We start from the raw sequence: 8,791 nt of genomic DNA, 5'->3' as shown, positions 1-8,791 counted from the left end.
GTCTTCCTTCCATTTCTATTTTTTGGAATAGCTTGAGAAGGATCAGCATTAACTCTGCTTTAAACGTCTGGTAGAATTCCCCTGGGAATCCATCTGGCCCTGGGCTTTTATTCGTTGGGAGATTTTTGATAACTGATTCAATTTCTTCACTGGTTATGGGTCTGTTCAGATTTTCTATCTCTTCCCATTTAAATTTTGGCAGTGCATGTGTGTTTAGAAATTTGCCCATTTCTTCTAGATTGTCCAGTTTGTTGGCATATAATTTTTCATAGTAATCTCTGATGGTTGCTTGTATTTCTGAGGGATCTGTTGTAATAGATCCATTTTCCTTCATGATTTTGTCTATTTGCATGTTTTCTCTTTTCTTTCTGAGGAGCCTAGCTAGAGGTTTATCAATTTTGTTTATTTTTTCAAAAAACCAACTCTTGGTTTCATTGATCTGTTCACTTGTTTTTGTGGATTCTATTTTGTTTAATTCTGCTCGGATCTTTATTATTTCTCTTCTTTTGCTGGGTTTGGGGTGTTCTTGCTGCTCCCTTTCTAGTTTCCTTAGGTGCTCTGTTAGGTTCTGAGTTTGTGTTTTCTCTGATTTGTTGAGGTAGGCCTGTATTGCAATGAACATTCCTCTTAGGACTGCCTTTGCTGTGTCCCAGAGACTTTGAGTTGCTGTATTCTCATTTTCATTTGTCTCCATATATTTTTTAATTTCCTCTCTAATTGCCTGATTGACCCAGTCATCCTTTAGTAGGGTAGTTTTTAATCTCCACATTTTTGGAGTTTTCCAGTCTTCTTCCTGTAGTTGATTTCGAGTTTCATAGCATTGTGATCTGAAAGTGTGCATGGTATGATCTCCATTCTTTTATATTTATGGAGGGCTGTTATATGACCAGTTTGTGATCAATCTTGGAGAATTTGCCCTGTGCACTGGAGAGGAAAGTGAATTCCCTAGCGTCAGGATGCAGAGTTCTAAATATATCTATCAATTCCATCTGGCCCACTGTGCCATTCAGGTCCATTGATTCTTTGGTGATTATGTGTCTGGTTGACCTATCCATTGTTGTAAGTGGAGTATTGAAGCCCTTGCCATTAGCACATTTTTGTATATAAGATTGTTTCTGTTTGTGATCAGTTGTTTTATGTATATGGGTGCTCCTGAATTCAGCGTATAAATGTCCATAATTATTAGCTCTTCCTGATGGAGAGACCCTGTAATTATTATATAATGTCCTTCTTCATCTTTTGTTACTGCCTTTACTTTAAAGTCTAGTTTATCCGATATAAGTATGGCTATTCCAGCTTTCTTTTGGCATCCAGTCACATGGTTGATATTTCTCCATCCCCTTACATTCAATATGAATGTGTCTTCAGGTCTAAGGTGAGTCTCTTACAGACAGCAAATAGATGGCTTTTGATTTTTATACATTCTGCTACCTTGTGTCATTTGATTAGAGCATTCAGTCTATTTACATTCAGTGCTATTATTGAAAACTGTCGGATAAGATTCATTGTGTTCCCTGTAGAGTTCATGTTTGTATTGATGTCTCTGGTGTCTTATATTCCTTCCTACATTTCCCTCATTGAGTCTCTCTTAGGACTTCTTGTAAGGCTGGTGGTGTGGAATTCTGTTAATTTGTGTTTATTTGGGAACACTTTGATCTCTCCTTCTATTCTGAATGACAGGCTCACTGGTCAAAGATTTCTTGGTTACATATTTTTCCTGTTCATCACGTTGAAGATTTCCTGCCATTCCTTTCTGGCCTGCCAAGTTTCAGTAAGTAGGTCTGCAACCACTCTGATAGGTTTCCTTTGTATGTTAGGACCCTTTTATCCCTAGATGCTTTCAGAAGTCTCTCTTTATCTTTATATTTTGCCAATTTCAGTATGATATGTAGTGCTGAATGTCGGTTCAGGTTACTTCTTAGGGGAGTTTGATATGCCTCTTGAATTCGAATGTCTTTCTCTTTCCCCAGATTGGGGAAATGTTCGTCTATCATTTGATCAAGGACCCCTTCGGGACCTTTTCCTCTTTCTTGTTCTTCAGGAACTCCTATGATATGGATATTGTTCAGTTTGAATGTATCACTCAGCTCTCAAATTCTCCTTTCATGCTCCTGTATCAGTTTCTCTCTCTTTTTCTCGCCTTCCTCTTTTGCTATAACTCTGTCTTCTAATTCATCCATTCTTCTCTCTGCTTCTTCAATCCATTCATTCGCAGCCTCCATTTAATTATTCATCTCATTTGTATCCTTTTGAAGGTCCCCAGTCTGTGTATCAATAGCTTCTCTGATTGTTTTTTCAAGCCCAGTGATTAATTTTATGACAATTGTCTAAATCTTGTTCAGTTATATTGTTTATGTCTGTTATGAGCAGTTCTGTGGCTGTGATTTCTTCCTGGAATTTATTTAGAGGAGAGTTCTTTCATTTCATCATTTTGACTAGCTTTCTGTCTTTTGTCAGTTTTAAAGGTTTCTTCTGTACTGTGTAATTGTTAGTATGACTTTATTAAAGGAGGCTCCTTGAGTGTCTAGGGCCTGGCATCTCAGGGGTATTTCTTTTAATAGTGTTTCTTGGCTTCTCTTGTTATGCCTCTAATTAATATATTTCCCTAGTCAGTGACATTTGGGGCTTTCCACTATATGTTCATTGGCTTGTTTCTTGAGGTATCCCTGAAAAGGAAAACAGACAGACAAACACACAGGGAACACAAGCACACAAACGCACTGACAGATCAAATAAACAAGCAAACCAAATGGGAAAGGAAAAAAAAAAGGAGTAGGAAAGAAAAGAAAGGACAAGAAAGAAGAAAAAAAAAAAGCCTGAGGAGACAGAGACAGCCGAAGATTAGGACAGTCTGTGAGCATAAATCCTGCAGAGGGGAGTGATAAGAATGAGATAAGGGAAAAACTATCTGCATGGTAAGAGTTGATCTAATCACAGCAGTGCATAAATGTTGTTCTTTCCCATTCTCCTGGAGGAAATAGGAAAAGAGAAAACAAAGGAAAAATTGTAAAAATTAAAAAATAAAAATACTAAGAAAAGAAAAAATGGAAAAATAGTAAGAATTGTAAGAAAAGAAGAATTCAGCTCTCTATCGTGGATGGGCGTGGTTCAATGTAGGTAGGTGGGGTCTCAGGGGCTGGTCTCTGAGGCCCCATCTTAGTGGTTGCATGGAGAAGAATAGTGACACCGCCAGCCCCCTCAGACCATGGGTTGCCTGCTACTCTCTTGAGTGCCACGGGCGGGTTAAATTGTTTGGTTTTCCGGATTCCACCAGATCTCTAAATTCTAGTCCACACACTTTAATGCGTCTGCCTAATGATCTCTGTTAAAATGATCTCTGGCGGACGGATGGCTTTCTGGCCAGGATTGTGTAGGAGAACTGGGGAGCCAGCTCTTTCCTTGCTCCAAGTGAAGTCGGCAGGCTGCCAAGCCCACAGGAGAACAAGTCTGCTGAGGGGGGTAGATTTCTCTCCCTGCACCCAGCGGCTGCACAGGGAAAGTTTGTCCCTCCATGCAGGCTGAGGTCTCCCCTCTTCAGAGGTCATGCTATGTGCTATTCAGCCTCTCCTTCTCTTGTCCTCGGCTCTGTGCTGCCCTACAATGCCGTCCCACTCAGTGCCCTTCACGACCGGTTTGCCTGTGGCCCTCTGTGGTTCTCTGCCACCCTGCGTGGCTGCCTTCAGCGGCCCTGAACGGTGCTGTGCTGCCTCCGGACACATAGCTCACTGTGAGCCTTGCACCAAGTTTCTGGGCACTCTCTTTCCCAGATATGCTTTGAGCTGGTGTTCACTCCCTCAGAGTCTCTGGTCCGAGTTCCCCCTCACTCAGGCATCCCTGAGGCTGGTATCAATAAGGGGTCTGTGCGTGTACTTCTGTTCTTCAGATAAAATATTGTGGCTTTTAATTCTGTTTGATGGTTGCAGGCATGTGGAGGTAACAGTGTTCCCTACTTCTCCACCATCTTGCTCTCTACCTAAGATCATTAGACTCATGTTCAACCTAAAACACCTTTAGATCGAAAGTTTGGGGATGGAAAACAACTTATCATGCTAATGGACATCAAGAGAATAGAGGTACTTTCCTCATATCACACTTATTAGATTTTAAACAGAAATCTGTTACAAGAAATGATGAAGACAGTATATCATCATAAAGGGGTCTAGCCAACAAGAATTTTTATACCCCAAAACTATAAGCGCTCACATATATGCATTGAGTATGATGGTGCCTGGGTAGCTTAGTTGGTTAAGCCTCCGACTTTGGCTCAGGTCAGATCTCACGTTCATGGGTTCGAACCCCATGTCAGGCTCTGTGCTGCCAGCTAGTTCAGAGCCTGGAGCCTGCTTCCTGTTCTGTGTCTCTTTCTCTCTCTGCCCCTCCCCCTCTCAAGCTCTGTCTCTCTGTATCCAAAATAAATAAAAACATTAAAAAAATGGGGCGCCTGGGTGGCTCAGTCGGTTAGGCTTCCGACTTCGGCTCAGGTCAAATCTCACGTTTGTGGGTTCGAGCCCCGCGTCAGGCTCTGTGCTGACTGCTAGCTCAGAGCCTGGAGCTCCTGTGTCTCCTTCTCTCTCTGCCCCTCCCCCTTTCATGCTCTATCTCTCTCTGTCTCAAAAATAAATAAAACATTAAAAATATTTAAAAAATAAAAAAATAAAAACCATAAAAATTCATTGATAATAATACAATAATAATAATAGAGAACTTTAACACTCCACTGACAGCAATGGACAGATCATCTAAGCTTAATACCAATAAAGAAACAATGCCTTTGAAACACACAGTGGAGCTAAAATGAACAAATTAGAAAACTATAGATTCTGTCAAGGATGTGGAGAAACACGCACTATCCTACACTGTTGGTGGAAATGTAAACTGGTCTAACCTCAATGAAAAACAGTGTTGAGGTTCCTCAAAATATTAACAGTGGAACTCCGCTATGACCCAGCAATAGCACTGCTGGGAGTTTATCCAAGGGATACAGAAGTGCTGATGCATAGGGACACATGTACCCCAATGTTCATAGCAGCATGTTCAACAGTAGCCAAATCATAGAAAAAGCCTAAATGCCCAACAACGGATGAATGGATCAAGAAGATGTGGTTTAAATATACAATGGAATACTACATGACAATGAGGAAGAATAAAATCAGGCCACTTGAAGCAATGTGGACGGTCCTCAAGGGTGTCATGCAAAGTGAAATACATCAGGCAGAGAAGAAAGATACCATATGTTTTCACTCATAAGTGTAACAGGAGAAACTTAGCAAAGGACTATCAGGGATGGGGAGGGAGAAAAATAGTTGGGGAGAGGGAGGAAGGCAAAGCATGAGACGCTTGAATACTGAAAACAAACTGAGAGATGATGGGAGAAGGGAGATTGGAAGGGGATGATGGGCATGGAGTAGGGAACTTGTGGCGATGAGCACAGGGTGTTACATGGAAACCAACAATAACCTATAAAAGAAAAACAATATTTTTATTATAATATGTAAAAAAAAAGCGAAGGAAACAGTAAAAAGAGCACAAAGTAAAGTATTTTGGACTAAACTTCAAAAAGTGTATAAAAACATGTATATTGCAAATGACCTATGTTGATGAAAGACAAGCAAATATACAGATGTGTCTGAAAATATAACTGTGTTTACAGATTAGAATTCTTTATACTACCACAGTGCCATCTACACAAACTGACCTAGAAGGGCCTCCCCAACCCTGTCTTTCACTTTTAAAGAATCAAATCTAAGTCTGGAGTTTGATATATAGTCAAATGATATGCAAATAGGGCCCTTTCTGTGCTGATTAAACCAGCGCAGCCAGGACCCTGCAGCTGGGAGAGGAGCCCCAGTCCCGGGAGTCCCCATTCTGTGATCAGGACAGAACTCAGACATCTCACTATGGAGTTTGTGCTTGGCTGGGTTTTCCTTGTTGCTGTTTTAAAAGGTAATTCATGGTGAATGCGAGACACTGAGTATGTGAGTGGATATGAGTGAGAGAAGCAGTGGATGTGTGATAGTTTCCTGATCAGGATGTCTTGTGTCTGCAGGTGTCCAGTGTGAGGTGCAGCTGGTGGAGTCTGGGGGAGGTCTGGTGAAGCCTGGCGGCTCCCTGAGACTCATCTGTGCAGCCTCAGGATTCAACTTTGGAAGCTCCTAATGAGCTGGGTCCACCAGGCTCCAGAGAAGGGGCTGGAGTGGGTTTCATGGATTAGATATGATGGAAGTAGCACAAGCTATGCAGTCTCCGTGAAAGGCCGATTCACCATCTCCAGAGATAACGCCAAGAACACGCTCTCCCTACAGATGAACAACCTGAGAGTCGAGGACACGGCCATGTATTTCTGTGCGAGAGACAGAGTGAGGGGACGTCAGTGTGAGCCCAGACACAAACCTCCCGGCAGAAGGTGATCATCGCCACCAGGGGTGCACACTCTGCACACTTCTGGTTTATATTCCATCGAGTAATTGCAGATGGTGGTTACAGGCAGGTTTTCTGTCAGGGTTTGGGGCTTCCTTTCCACACAGCAGACTCCCCAATAGAGCTTCTCTGGACACCTGCTTCTGTGCTTCCTTATTCATTCTTTGTATTAGAAACTTTGTTGTCACAGGAAAACTACAGAAACATGAACAAATGACACAATTCTTTGCACTTGCTTATTCCTGTCCCTAAACATGATTGAAACATATATGATAGGGAAAACAAGTGAACATTTACAGGAGTCCCAGATGCACTGACTCTGCAGATAGGACGACAAGTTCCCACAGGTCTTCATTATCCTCACACAGTTCTAATCCCAATCAAACAACTTTACACTACCTTCATGAACTTTGCTACTCAAGACTGTAAATGAATTCCAGTTTATTCAATTAATCTAAACAAGAAATAAATCAGTTGTTACTGAGGAACAGAACCCTAAGCACATTGGTTTACATGATTAAATAGCTTAAGAAGTTCCATGATCTACTATCCCAGGAAAATGAGTGGTGTAATACTCATCTCATTCTGAACTAGTGTCTAGTCCCCAAGAACATGGGGACTTGATGATGTAACGCTCAGATCAAGGGCGGGAGGAGACCAATGTTCCAGCTCAACAGCTCAAACAAGCACATGGGGAGTAAAAATGAGGGAAAACTTTCTCCATCTACATTGGATTCTATTCAGAACCTTAATGGAGTGGGTGGTGCACATGCAGATAGAAACCATAGACGGAAATGCCAATCTCCTCAAAACACATCACAGGCATCCACAGAAACAATGGTTAATCCGGTACCCATGACACAGTCCATATGAAACATAAAGTTAACCATGACAAGTCAGCCTACTGTAAATGTGGAGCTAAAAGACTGAAGATTTATTTTTTTAATTTTTTAATGTTTTATTTATTTTTGATACAGAGAGAGAAAGAGCATGAGAGGGGGAGGGGCATAGAGAGAAGAAGACACAGAACCAGCAGCAGGCTCCAGGCTCTGAGCTACCTGTCAGCACAGAGCCTAATGCAGGGCTCGAACACACGAACGTGAGATCTGAACTAAGCTGAAGGCGGAGGCTTAACTGACTGAGCCACCCAGGTGCCCCAATGACTGAAGATTTAGAAGTCCATGCCATCGCTGGGTGGAGTCTGGTGGGCATATCAGTGCTCCTGTGGAGAAGGAGGACAGAGGCCCATAGGAGATACTGCGGTCTGAGGGTCCCCTGGTTCATATGGGAAGAGACAGGTCCCTTCCTGGAGTGCATCTTGGAGAGGTGGCACTGCCTCTCATGAGACAGGAGAGCTGACAGGCACCTTTGCACTTCCCTGTTCATTAGCATAGGAGCCCCCGCTAGAGCAGCTAACTGGATGCTGTCTTTTTGTTGTCTGTCAATATGACCTCCAAGCCCCCAGGTTAATGCAACTGCCCTTCTGGAACAAACCACCTGCTGCCACAGCACAGCAAGACCCTCTTCCAGAGGATAAGTGGGGATCCCTGTCATATTGAGTTCATATAACTTGGGTTTTTTTAAACCCGCTAGAGTCCCTGAGGTAAAACATAAGAGTACTGTGCCGCCAGGTGGGCCTATGGCTTGGACACAGACATGGTGAAGGTAGGGTTCTGATGGAAGTCTGGGACCCACATGTGCAGATTGGTCTCTCTTTGTGAAGGCTTCCTGAACAGGGGCAGGTGGGAACTCCATCTTCAGGGACCAGAAAGGGCTGATGACAATATTTCCTCCCACTAATCAACATGGACAGACTTCAGCAAGCAGCGCCGTGCCCACAAACTGGAGCTGAGCCACTAACGCCAAGCCTTCCCCAACCCCACCTGCTTTCCTTAGGTGCTTCCTTACTACGGAAAGAGTGCCTGGAAACCAGAGCAGCAGTGCACCCCTCCCCCAAAGACCCACACAAATCCCCACACTCACCAAGTCTAGGGATCATGTAGTGAAGCATAGCTTCGGCTTTGGGGAAATAAGAATTAACTGCTGTTAACAAGCAGACCAAACTCACATAGTTAAAACTTACAACTCTGGACAAGATCCCAACACTCCTCACTGGAGGCAAGGAGAAACACTGCAGAGGACCAACCAGAGGGACAGAGCAGCCAATACATGACAGCACAGTGCACACAGCACACACAAGAAATGCGTTCTAAAGTGTCAAGCCCTGGACAGTATGTGAACTCTTCTTAATAAAGCCACTACTCTAGAAGCAGAAAACATAACAGGATATTCTAAAACCCAGAAGAAGTCAGAGACATAAACATCCTCCATGATGGAGGAATTCAACCCAACAGAAAAATCAAGGAATTGATCC

At 42.9% G+C, this 8,791-nt stretch overlaps 1 pseudogene; it reads left to right on the top strand.

Annotated features, from left to right (window-relative positions):
* The first annotated feature begins 5,837 nt into the window (after positions 1–5,837).
* Positions 5,838–6,407, top strand: LOC115291324 (annotated as a pseudogene).
* Positions 6,408–8,791: the final 2,384 nt, after the last annotated feature.

Source organism: Suricata suricatta, chromosome 5 (assembly GCF_006229205.1).
Source record: "Suricata suricatta isolate VVHF042 chromosome 5, meerkat_22Aug2017_6uvM2_HiC, whole genome shotgun sequence".
Classification (NCBI taxonomy): domain Eukaryota; kingdom Metazoa; phylum Chordata; class Mammalia; order Carnivora; family Herpestidae; genus Suricata; species Suricata suricatta.
Note: the sequence above shows the minus strand (reverse complement) of the source record. Positions and strands in the feature narration are given on the sequence as shown.